Source organism: Protopterus annectens, chromosome 1.part2 (assembly GCF_019279795.1).
Source record: "Protopterus annectens isolate FY-2018-M chromosome 1.part2, PAN1.0, whole genome shotgun sequence".
Lineage (NCBI taxonomy): Eukaryota > Metazoa > Chordata > Ceratodontiformes > Protopteridae > Protopterus > Protopterus annectens.
The window spans coordinates 1,018,225,469-1,018,239,683 of NC_056727.1; positions in this window are offsets into that span (position 1 = coordinate 1,018,225,469).

Below are 14,215 nucleotides of genomic sequence, written 5' to 3' on the forward strand. Positions count from 1 at the left end.
CGCAGTCATGCAAAGACCACTTGGCTTGATAGATGGTCTCCCCATCAGTACCCCAGGGCAGACCATTTGTCCTTCCTCCTCCAGTTGCCACGGTGACCACGGATGCCTCCCTGATCGGGTGGGGCATTTTCAGGGCAGGACTGTCCAGGGCACCTGGCAACCCCACAAGTACCACTTGCACATAAATGTCTTGGAGATGAGGGCGGTGCTTTTAGCTTTGCAAGCTCTTCAGAACTCTCTACCCACTGGGACCATTGCAATTCACACAGACAATATGTCTGTAGTGTGGTACATCAACAAGCAGGACAGAACCAAGTCTTATCCCTTATGTCGAGAAGCACTCAGACTATGGCAGTGGGCGATCTCCTCTCAATGATTTCTGACAGCAACGCACATCCATGGGAAGTCCAACGTCATAGCGGACAAGCTAAGCAGAGCTATTCTCATGCCTCACGAGTGGCCTCTCAATCAGACAGTAGCGGACAAGATCTTCCACAAATGGGGTCAGCCTTGCTGCGACCTTTTCACAACTCCTCTCAACAGCAAGTGCGACAGTTTCTTCACTCTCTTCCCTCTTCCCGGACACTCCCCCAGAGATGCTCTAGTTCACGATTGGACCCAGGGACTTCTGTATGCATTCCCACCCTTTCCTCTAATTCCCAAACTAATTCAGAAAGCTACCATGCTGGGTTGCAAGATGATCCTCATTGCCCCCTATTGGCCTCGACAGATCTGGTTCCCGTTCCTGCATTGTCACCTTCTAGAGCAGGCTTGGAATCTGGACCCAGTTCCGGACCTCCTGATCCATCAGTCGGGCAGGATGCATCAATCTCTTCAGTCTCTCAACCTCACTGCTTGGTTGCTCCACTTCCAACCTTAGCCAGGCTTTCCAGTATTTCCCATTCTGTGCATGAGATTATCCTTTCTTCGCACAAACCTACAACCAGGAAGACTTATGCTAGTAAGTTGAAATGTTTCTCTTTCTGGGCAGAGGCTAGAAATATAGATCATTTTACGGCCCCTGTCCATAACGTTCTAGACTTTTTAGCAGAACTTTTTCAAGCGGGCTCACCTTCTGCCACCATTAGAGTTCAATTAGCGGCAATCTCAAATTTCCATACGGGCCTGTCAGAAACCAGCATCATGTCTCATAAGCTTTGCAAAGCTTTTCTTAAAGGAACAATTTTGCTCAGGCCTCCAGTGAGAGATCCCCCACCTCCGTGGGACTTGAATTTGATCCTAGCTTCCTTGATACTGCCTCCTTTTGAACCGGCAGCTTCCTGTTCCTTGAAATTGCTTTCTTGGAAAACCCTCTTTTTGGTGGCCATTACTTTAGTGAGGAGAGTTTCTGAACTTCAAGCCCTATGTGTTCATCCTCCTTACCTAAGTTTCCATAAGGATAGGGTTTCACTCAGGACTAATCCTTCGTTCCTTCCTAAGTTCCCCTCCGAAAATAATTTGAATCAATCCATTGATCTACCAGTTTTTTTTCCAAATGATTCCAACAAAGCTGAACACAAATTACACCAGTTGGGCGTTCATAGGCAATTACATTTCTATTTGCATAGGACTGAGCAAATAAGGAAATCTGACCAACTCATCCTGTCCTATGCGAAGGATAAGCAGGGTCGGCCAGTGTCTAAAGTAACCTTATCCAGGTGGTTGTCCTCTATTATTACCTTTATTTATCAGTTGAGGAATAAAGAACTCCCTGCTAAACCTAAAGGCCACTCTACTAGGGCTTTAGCTACGTCGGTAGCCTTTCAAGCGACACAACCAATGGAAGCCATTTGTGCGGCGGCCACATGGGCCACCCCTCATACCTTCATTTCACATTATAAATTGGATGTGGCCTCTAGGAGTAGAGCTGATTTTGGTTCCACTGTGCTCAAGAGTCTGTTCTGATGAGCCACCCAGGACTAAGGTGCTAGGGACGCTGTCCCAACCAGCAAGAATGAAGGCGAGAGAGACAACTTAACATTAAGAAGTTATGTACCTACCATAACGTTCCATGTTAGTTGTTTTCTTCTCACCTTCTTTCTTGCGTCCCACCCTCCATCCCCCTAGCCTAGATAGACTGAGAAGAGTCCTCCTACGAGTCTTGTCTCTGGCTGAGTCTTAACCGATTTATGTCCTATATCTTTTCTTTAGCCATATAGCTGAAGTCTTGCTATTGGGACAGTTGTCCTCTTGCATTGTTATGGTGTTAGGTCTTTCAAACGAGATCTAGGGATCTATCGCCAGGCATTGTGGGATATAGGGAGGCCTCGAGCCAGTAAATAGCTCTCGAGCTTTAGAAAATGGCCGAGTCAGCCAGCAAGAAAGAAGGCGAGAAGAAGACAACTAACATGGAACGTTATGGTAGGTACATAACTTCTAATTTTGCAGGACACCACTGCCCAGAGTGGAGTGTCCCTCACAAAGGTGAACAGGTGGTAACCCCAAACTATTATGCTATCATCTACCTAAGGTGGTCAGCGGAATATGCGGTTTCCGTCACTAGCAGACTTCACATATGAATGGGGGAGAATGAACACTGTATCAGGGACACTTCATAACACCCTCAGAGACACATTTAGATGATTGGTTCTATGAATCTGACACATTGACAGTCACAGGGCATATGTGTTCATTCACTTTTGTCAAGATACATGCTGTTTATGACTCATACATGTTGTCATTAGTCATTACATGCATTCCGCCACCTGTCCACCTAATATCACTAGTTCTGGAAGGGTTTAATTAGGACTGTGTTAGATTCTGATTCGTAATCACGGACATCCATGATAATCGGGTACAGGGCACTGATATATTCCCTATGTGTTCCCCCAGTGGTTTACGGACTATCCAGTAGATATGCTCTTCAGGTTTGGGAGGTATGAGCATCAGCAGTGTGCACATAGGAATATTAATTACTTCCACTGGGTGGGCCTAATACATCTCTGCCAACCAACACCTGCACACTTAGGCCCATTATCGCATACCCATGATTCACCTACCTGACACCCCTCTACAGCACTCATGACACATAGTTACTGTGAGTGCAGCTGGGGTATGAACACACCCCTACACACTGCCTACTCTACCCATCTCGGGACACATGTCATACGTTTTGTCAAACCATTTGTTATCAGACTTGCACAACCTACTGTTCCATGTACAGCTACATCCTGGCCACATCAATCATTACAGGTTGCCTAACAGAGAAATTTTTGGCGTCCCACAAGGGACCCCGTGATCCATGTTTAAAGTGTAGACCTTGCAGATCTCTCCCACTGGTACTTTCCTGCCGGTGACCTGGAAAGCAGCAGTGTATTTACCTTTCTTGCATGTCTGTATGTCTCACTGGCCTAGCTGGGGTGGTGTGGGAGGTAGAAGTTAGTTGATTGGACCTCCCACTAACATATGCCCGGTCTGAACATAAGTTACCTGTAATTGCTGTACTGTAACCTAGGTATGTACATGTTATATCTACAGTAACATATATATAAATATATATATATATATATTTGTGTGTATATGTGTGTATGTATATGTATATATATATATATATATATATATATATATATATATATATATATATATATACATATATATATATATATATATATATATGTATAGGTTTACTATTAAAATATCAAACGGCACTACGCCGACTGTACTATAGTTGAACACGGTAGTTCGAAAATAGTAATGTCGACATCAAAAAAACAATCTAGGAATGGTTTTAACATGGGTCGAGGTAGGTGTTCAGTATTATTCAGAACTACAAACATCTCCCCTACCTCATCCCATGTTAAAACACAGTCCTAGATTGTTTTTTTGTCGTCGACATTACTATTTTCGAACTTCCGTGTTCGACTATAGTACAGTCGATGTAGTGCCATTCGACATTTCAATAGTAAACCATATATATATATATATATATATATATATATATATATATATATATATATATATATGTTGTCATTAGTCATCACGTGTATTCCGCCACGTGTCCACCTAATATCACTAGTTCTGGAAGGGTTTAGGTAGGACTGTGTTACATTCTGATTTGTAATCACGGACGTCCATGATAATCGGGTACAGGGCACTGATATATTCCCTATGTGTTCTCCCAATGCTTTCTGGACTATCCAGTAGAAATGCTCTTCAGGTTTGGGAAGTATGAGATTCTGCAGTGCCCACATAGGAATATTAATTACTTCCACTGGGCGGGCCTAATACATCTCTGCCAATCAGCACCTGCACACTTAGGCCCACTATTGCATACCCATGATTCACCTAACTGACACCCCCCTACAGCACTCATGACAAATACTTACTGTGAGCACAGCTGAGTTATGAACACACCCCTACACACTGCCCACTCTCCCCGTCTCGGGACACATGTCGTACGTTTTGTCAACCCATGTGTTATTACACTTGCACAACCTACTGTTCCGTGTACAGCTACATCATGCTTGCTTCGATTACCACAGATTCGCCTGTATGGCAAATTTTTGGTGTCCCGCAACGGACCCCGTTATCCATGTTTAAAGTGTAGACCTTGCAGATCTCTTCCACTGGTACTTTCCAGCCAGTGGTTTGGAAAGCAGCGGTGTATTTACCTTTATTCTGTGTCTGTATGTCTGACCGGCCTAGCTGGGCAGTGTGGGATGTAAACGTTTGTTTATTGGACCTCCCAGTAACATATGCCTGGTCTGAACATATGTTACCCATAATTGCTGTAACGTAACCTAGTTATGTACACGTGTATATCTACAATGACATATATATATATATATATATATATATATATATATATATATATATATATATATATATATATATATATATATATATATATATATATATATATATGTATGTATATATATATATATATATATATATATATATATATATTTTTATTTATTTATTTTTTTGTGTGTATATGTGTATATATCAATATATGTTGTATGTATAAATATATATATATATATATATATATATATATATATATATATATATATAGATTTTTGCATATATATATATATATATATATATATATATATATATATATATGTATACATCTGTGTGTCCGTTGACCAATACATTTTCGGACATACACACTTACACATGCATATTAGGTTTTATCTCTGCTTCAACAGCATACTATTGCCTTAGTCATTATGACACCAACACTTCACTCTGGTTAACTTGTAATCGGTATTTAGCACGTTATACAGCGGACAGATGTCGCAATTTGTTCATGTACGGAGTACCGATGATAATTGTGATGTCATACATTGTCATTTGACCTGTTGCTCGTCTGCACAGGCTATTATTCCTGCTACTGTATTTGTTTCTGTGCACATTCATATTATTTATGTCAATAAATAGAGTGCATGTGTTACAGAGAATGTACTTCAACATATTGATGGGGTTGGGAGGTTGGCCTAATGGTTAAGGTGTTTGCCTTAAAAACATAAGGTGCAGGGTTTGAGTCTCACAAGGGATAATTGGGCTAGGCTTAAAATGGCTTGCAAGGGCAGTTAGCCTAGTACTAACCTATGAACCTATGATGTCTGCATGTGCATATGCATATATACCGATTACGTACTAGCTGACCTACACGGGCCACGTCATTGGAACTGGCGCAACCAACCCTGGCACTCCTGTATCCATAATCGCATAGCCATAGTTTCTCCACCCCACCCGTATTGAGTTTCCACGGGTAACAGCCATTATCCACCTGATATCGCAGCCATGACACACCTTTACACATTACCCTCTCCAGAGCGTAAACACATTTTGTACTGCCTCGTGTATTCACAGGGTCTCCCGCCATTTATATTTGCATATACGTGCCTTTCCTGGTGTTATGGATTACGGCCATTTGCGGGTTACATGTGTAGGTGGTCACAACATGAGCTACATTCCATCTGTGTGTAATGTAGACATAGCAGTTCAAGAATATTATGCCCACTGGTATATCCCTGCCTCTGGTGTGAATAGCAGTGCTCTACTCACTCTTGGGCAGCTTTATCTGACATATGCTGCAAGCACTATATCATACCTTAGTTGCTCTAGATTCCCTTCACAACCCTTGCGTATGCTTTATTCTTTCGGTGTTCATTCTTACAGTATATATCTATTTATCTATCTATCTATATATATATATATATATATATATATATATATATATATATATATATATATATATATTTCTTTATTTTATGTCTGTGGATATATATCTATACAAACTCACACACACACACACACACACACATATTATATATATATATATATATATATATATATATATATATATATATATATATATATATATATATATCTCTGTGTGTGTGTGTGTGTGTATATATATATATATATATATATATATATATATATATATATATATATATATATATATATATATATATATATATATATATATATATATATATATATATATATATATATATATATATATAAAGTTACATCTGTACATAACAACATACATTTGCTATGCTGGGAGCTGCTTACACCCACACAGGCACACTTGCATATGCTTATTGTGAGTTACATATGTTTACTGCCACTTCCTTGTGCTTACGTGTGCCTTATTCATTATGACAGTACCACTTTGATTGAAGGAATCTGGTTAATGGCCCCATGCGAAACACACATTCACCTTTACATGTTTAAATGTTGGCTTTACAGCACAGAGGCATTCATTACACAAGAAAATGATATGTGCTATAGTCATACTTGAACCGGGAATGCCTTTACGCTAGGCAGATGCTCTAACCACTACACTATTGGTGTTCTGCTTCATTTATATGTATACCCATGGTTCATAGCTACCCTAACATATGCCTCACCGCTTCACTTACACAGCAGGCATCCATTCACCTGCTGGGAAAACCACAGTACTACACATGCGACATTCCCTATTCCCTACTGCTCTGGACCTATGCTGCATGTTTACTCACTCAAAGGATAGTCAGAACTCCAAAGCTTATAGTCCTGGCACATACGTGTGTTTGATTGTCAGGGTGTTCATGTGGTGATCTGGGTTTAGGCGTGTCCTGCTGGTGACCGGAACTGCCCTGTACCTGTTCAAATGTCAGATGTAGCACATGGACAGAGTTGGTCCCAATTTTAACATTCTACCTGTGTTTACAGACTCATGGGTTTGGGCACCTCCGACCAGATTATTATGTTGTCACTACATAATATAGGGTGGGGGATGTTTCCACTACATAATACAGGGTGGGAGGTGTTTCCACTGGTGTTTCCCTTCACATTCATTATGAATGCTTTATTGTGACCATGTTCATTCATTCATTCATTTATATATATAATACACCTACATACCTATTTACATTTCCCATACAGTTGAATGTACACCATGCATCCCCGCTGCCTTTACCTTTACCTCCCTATATCCGAAGGATATTATTCTGGCCATCACTTATGACTTCACTACAGGTATTCAATTGTACTGTCAACAAATGTGACAGTTGGTGTACATATGTATATGGACCTCTCAAACACTCAAGGACTAATTTCAACAGTGACAGGGACAAGGCAATGACAAATCAGGGACAATCATGGACACCTCTACAATATTAGTACTATTAACTTGAAACATGTTGACAGATTCAGAGCATATGTATTAATACTTATTTTCTGAAGTTAAAAGCGTCTATTACTCTTAATCATTGTCATTATTCATTCAAGTGTCATTCATCACCTTTCCTCCAAAGGTCACTGGTTTTATGAGTGATTAAGAGACTGGCCAGTTATTGTGCAAATGCTCTGACCATTGGTAGGGTGCCACATTTTCATATGTCCAGGATGGGATATATTCTGGACACACCAGATTGTTTAGGCCAACACATACCCACGGTCAGTACAGGGTTTAGAACATTAATTATTTTCCTAGATGAGAGCCTATTACTGTAGCACTTTAGTTGCTTATTCTGTTTCTTGTACGATTTACGTATTTTACATCCAGAAATAACTGTTTTAGGCAACTGTTACATGAAATATGGTACATAGTTATTTCCTACAATCACAGGACATTTGCCATTGTATCATTCTTGGCCAGGACACCTACCCAAACAGGGACTGTCCCTCACAAAGTGGGACAGGAGGTACCCTGCTTATGTCAGCGCCTTAATCACCCTATTTCCAAGTGCCACTATGCGACTGTGTACAGTATATTTTCTCGATAATTCATGTGGGGAGACGTGCATCACGCGCAGGTGTTTGATCCCGGGTAGTAGGTTCTGCATGACCGGCAGGAGGCTGAGCAGTCTTGTGAACCACTACTGCACATACAGCTTGTGTCCAGATGTCTACAGGACTGGACATAGTGTCGTGATACCAAGTCTGATGTTTATACAGGATACTTATCCCATGATGGATATCCAAAAATTGAACAAGCAAACGACCTTCGATTTTTTTGGACTTATGAAAATGTGATAGGGTTCTACATGCAAGGGATACATAGTTTGCAATCCTGACACTGCCTAGGGTGACACTGCCTACTACATATGAGTAGTGTTCACTATGTTTAGATATGGCTGCGCCAAGCTAGTAGCCCGAGTATGGCTGGATTTGGTGGACATTCAGGAATGGGGGCGGGTTGTGTGCTGTAGAGGGGATGATGGGTATTCAATTATGCATCCAGGTGTGTTGCAGTTGGATGGCTCAGTTCCATCCAGACCATTCTGTGGGTATGTGCCAGTGACGTTTCTGTACATGTGTATCGCACATTTTACTATTCATATGTTTGTGTGATTGTGTTCTACAGTATGGCCTGTCAGGTTGTATTGTGGATGTGTATGTTTGTTCTTTGTGTTTCTTTCTGATTCACCCACTGCTCCCTCATACACCTCCAGTTCACCTATTGTGCATCCAACACAATCTTGCCTTTGTGGATTATAACATTACCCATCCGCCCCACACACATATTCCACACACTCCATCCATCCCTTCTTTGGTTGATGGCCCATGGCCTGGTCAACGGAACACATTGCATACACTACATATCTCAGGTACCTGTATGGTTGTGAGGACTACCCTAGCATTTTTCACCTTCCACATGCTGTACATCACGCACATAGGTACACGCAAATACTTATCTTTCATGACATGGTAGGTACACCCGGGTAATACCCATTCAACTTTGACACATCCCGACAAGAACAGCTTGGACCGCAAATGGGTGGATTTTGGCCGAATGCTCTGACCATTGGTAGGGTTGCCACCTTTTCATATGGCCAGGATGGGATATATTCTGGACAAAAATCAGATTCTACAGGACAACACATACCCACGGTCAGTACAACGGATAATACTTTTGTTTTATGTCTACATGTTAGCTTATTGTTGTAGCAGTTTATATGCTCCTTCTGTTTTGTTTACTTGCTTATTCTATTTCTTGTAACATGTGGTATGTTACATACGGAAATAACTATTGTATGTGACTATTACATGTGATATGAGACATAATTATGTCATACGGTCACAGGATATTTTACATTTATAATGGTTTTGGTATGGACACAACTGCCCAGCTGTGTACTGTCCCTCACAATGTGGGACAGGTGGTAACCCTGACCAGTAGGCTAGACTTAGCTATTGGCGGTGCGCTAACATGATGCGCTTCTCTTCCACTTGGTATAACTATCAACACTGCATTAGAATACAGGCACATGGTTTTAAATGTCATTTGTTTGAGGGATGGAGACTCGATATTCGCTAACGTGCATTTGTGTTTGCTTCTTAATTTTGTGTTCGCAAGAACTGTCTTGCATGCTTTGCATACATTTCAGTATCTATGGACACTGACAAGTGTGATTACTATTGCAGGCAGACTGTAATATTCAGCATTTTAGGTTGCATGTCAACAGCTGACATTTCCACGACTCCGTGCGGCACTTCAACACGCCCCATGCACTCGTGCTCATTTCCTATGCACATGGATGTGGCGGCAGCACACCTTCATTAATATGCATATGGCGCTACTGCGCCATCTGCACACTGCACGGTTGGCGCAAGCCTAACGCCGGACTTACGCCGAGCTTCATGAATCCCAGGGATAGTCAATATGATTTTGATATTTACTATCTGTTGATGTCTATGACTGCTGAAAGAGCTTGCTTGCTATGACTAGTAAATTATCATGACAGAATTCTACTATCCCATGTTTTGCTTGATTTCATAGACCAAGTACAAAATTTGCCTGTTATTCCAACTGATCATTGACTACTGGCTATAACATTAAAATTGCATATAATGAATACAGCATCCTTCTTTGATGTTATACTCAGATGGTGCTATAGATTTTCACAAAACCTGCTGATCTCCTCTTTGGCATTTGTAGTTGTATCATACACTTGTATCACTGTAATACTGAAAAGCTTGCCTTGTAATCTGATAGCATCCTAACATACTTGTATGTACGCAGCATATGGCGTTTCTCTTTCTGATATACTTGTCCCTTTTGGTGCTCTGTGGTTTGGTCACTGTTTCAGTTTATTCTAGCTCTCCTGTAGGTTTGTTCCTGTGGTTCTCCTAAGTATTTGCATTTCTTGAGAGAGTGAGTGTTTCCAGGACAGAGTGAGTTTTCCATGAAGTAATCTTTGCTCTCACTGCTGACATAAAACAACATGGACAATGCATCACCTACTGCCTGTGTAAAACTATGTAATCTAGTCCTCAGAATGCACTTGTTGTTGTTGTGTCTTTCGGCTTTTCCCGGTTAGGGGTCGCCACAGGGGAACTCCGGTCCGCTAATGATTGGCAGTTGATTTTTACATGCCGAATTTCCAGCCCTGATGCACAGCCTTCAATGAAGGTACGCCCATTTACACATGTCTCCACGCAGAAGACGCTCTAGCAGAGAATCGAACTGGACAGCGTCTTACTGTGAGGTGACAACACTACCGCAGCACCACCACCTTGGATTGCACTAGAAGTAATAAATACAGCATGGCTAATATCTGCTCTCCCTGTAAGGAGGCTGTTTGTGTTCTCGTACTGCTGCAGGCTTTGCAGCCTTAAAAACGTTCCCTCCTTTCCCTTTCACATAATTTCATATCCTGTATCCTTGTCATGCTTGTGATGCTTGCAAATGACTGGTTCTTTTAACACAGTAATAATTATTCCTGTGTCCTAAGACATAACACTGGGTCTTTCTAGCATTCTGTTGTCTTGATGTGCCTATGGAATCCATGAGAGAAATGAAGCAAACTTGCAATCAACCCTCAAAGGAGCAAACACAGAACAAAAGAGTAGAAAATGAAATTCATTGTAAGATTTTTAAGTTTGCAACTGCACACACCCATCTTATTTATATACACTAACTCTTGAGACCACTGTACCTCAGACTAATATGAATTCACTGAGATGTTGCATTCCTTATGTTAGTATATAATACACTTCACCCAAACATTTGTAATCACACTTTTTAAGTTAATTATAATTTAATAGCATTTTATGGCATATCTATGTTTGTTATACAATTTCCTTAACCTTTACATGCCCAGTCCAGTCTGTGTATATTGACAAGGCACATCTGTTGTGTTCTTTGTATGTTAAACACAATGAGCCCATAGCTCTTCCAACTGGATTGCATTTGTTCCTTTCCTTGACTTGGTTTGGATATGCATTGTGCATGTAGTGTTACCTAGCCACTTGTTGTGGCATGGTTTTGCATACCAAATTACATTCTGCTGTGGAGTTGCTGTGCTTTTGGGATATTGCATTATTCATGTTTGCTTGTGTGGCTGCATGTATAGCTCAGTAGTTACTGAAGATGAACTCATAACTATACTGGGCTATCTAAACTGTAATACTTTCAAAACATAATTAAGGAAAGCTAAAAGGTGCAGCTTTAACAAATTAGCTCTCCAACAAACACCTGAAAGCAATAATCTTCTGTAAAAAGACAGACTGATATAACATCCTGATGAAACGACAGACTGATATAACATGCTGATGAGACAATATAGTATGTGTAAACATCTTTGTTTTATGCATTTTAACTTTCTACTACCCAGATGCATAAAGGGAAATATGGCTTTCATTGACTGTTACAATACAAGCTAACTCTAATAACAGCTGTTAATTCCTATTAAAGAACATGGAGATGCAGGATTTAATTTCTCATTTGTTTTAAACTCAAAAGTTAGCAAAAACTGCTTGCTATACAACTACATCTTTTTAGAAAATTGAAGCCATGCTTAGAGCTGGTCTCCTCCCACACAGGGATAGTCCTATGTCCCCTAATGCTGAACATAAAACTGCTGCTAGGCAGAATTAAGATGGGCAGACATGGCACTTCTTGTTTGTCATGCAAACTGAATTATGTATAATTCGTTTCAATTATTTCATTTACATTTTATGGGTTGAGATAGTGCCAATAGGCTTTTGTGCTGTTTTCAGGCCAGAAATGAAATGGTAATTCATAGTGACTGGGAAGAATTTGGCAGTGTGACTATAGAAATCCCTTTATTCGTTAATCTTAGAGATAAGACAGAGAGAAACAACAAGATACCTTTGTATGAGTCATTTAAGAAAATATTAATGTGGAAACACAGAATCAGATTCTAAGAGATTGGTGTAATCTGACAGAATTCAATAAGTAAAATGCAGGAAACCCACTGAGCAATGTAATACGTAAATGAGCAACAATGTGGAATTAGCATATAAGTGACCAGTATTCACTGGGCAGCTATATAAAAACCATAAGAGCCACATAAAAGGCAGAAGGGTCAAATGTTCACTACAGCAGTGCATAATAAATGGAAAAGATGCAGGATGCAAAACTCAGTAACATGTAAATATATGAATAAATAGTCAAGTGTGCTATCAGAACAATGTGGATTCCACTGGGTAGTTGAGAACACTGAATAAAAAAAAATCAAAATGTTTTGGAGATGTGGCAATGCATAGCAGCTGTGTATTCAAAAATGTTTGTAAGGAGTATGATGTGCTGGGGGAGTGCACATAATACACACCCTATGGAGTGGGGAAGAAAGGACAGTAAACGTTAGGTTAGGGGAAACAGGAGACACACACAGAAGAGAAAGGAAGGTCTGAGGGCTGAGTATTTTTTTGGTAATAAAAGAAGGATTGGTATGCTATTGGTAAATGGTAGAGGATAACTGGATTGGGATGAAACTCATTACATAAATTACACCACATAATAGAAGCACAGGGTGGAAAATACAAAAGAGATAGGATGTAGTACACAGACAATAAACATATAGAAAGCAGAACACATAAAAGGAATGGGGGAGGGGTGCAACCTGCACACAGTCCACCATACAAACTAAGATAAGGTAATGTAGCAATGCATGTCTACTGTGTTACCACCCTACAAGGAGATCAGTAATGATAAAGAGTGTATTATGTAAAGCAGTATAAAACAAACCCCACAGCAATACAATATAGATCTGTTTCCATGTCCTGTGTTGGCAGCTCTTGGCTTATGCACAAATGGCATAAGTTACAAGGAATATGGATGTAGACACATATATGCTCAAAGGGATAGAGTTCAAGATAGAACTACCAACCGTACGGGTAGGAGGCAAAACATCTATTGACTAAACCACATTGCAACCCTAATATTAATGAGAAAATATGCTACTGCTCTGTCAGGATAGCAGCAGAATGTTCCTATAGCAGTGTACAAGGACTACAGCACAAGTACAGGAAATGTCTTGCACATAATATTGAAATTATGTAACACATTGCACCGTCCATGGACAGTAGTCATGCCTGCTGCATGTACAATGCACTTGTACATGTTCAACATTCCTGATATGTTGCAGGTATTACTTCTAACAGTACAGCATACACAGTGGTTTCTATCATGTATGTCTCTGTGCACTATGATGATACAGATCTGCTGTGTCCCCAGCAGGATAGCTTTACATTGTAAAGGTGATGAGTAACCTATATCATCACAAACAGAAGACTACACACACTGAAGCCAAGTGAGGCCAAATGCTTCCTGTTTTTGGCATGCACATAGCAAGTGTGGTCCAAAGAAATATCAGATATCTATGCATATGTATCTTGCCACTGCAGCAAAGTACCTCTGCATGATGGTACCACCACTGTTCCCAGTGCATGCAGTCACATATTACATTGGAAGATACACATGCCAAACAGACATGTAACATATGTGCTAACAATTATGTGGATGCTG